We start from the raw sequence: 328 nt of genomic DNA on the forward strand, positions 1-328 counted from the left end.
ATGTAATGTAAACAACACTTATTCCCAAACAATATCATAATTCACCATTTATCAATATATAATTCATCGACAAAATATCATGACTATAATTAAATAACACGTAAGTGGAGATCATACCCCAAATAATAACTTACACATATATTATCTATAACTGACATCATAACCCACCATTTATCAATATAAACCATAATGTATCAACATACATTTCATAAACAAATATCATAACCATAAGTAATAATATGTGCATAAGGTTAATGATGCATGATGTTTGTAACTCAAATGTGAGAATCCACTTCCACAAGTGCAATATATGCATGCTATGTCATGA

Source organism: Lupinus angustifolius, chromosome LG16, assembly GCF_001865875.1.
Source record: "Lupinus angustifolius cultivar Tanjil chromosome LG16, LupAngTanjil_v1.0, whole genome shotgun sequence".
Classification (NCBI taxonomy): domain Eukaryota; kingdom Viridiplantae; phylum Streptophyta; class Magnoliopsida; order Fabales; family Fabaceae; genus Lupinus; species Lupinus angustifolius.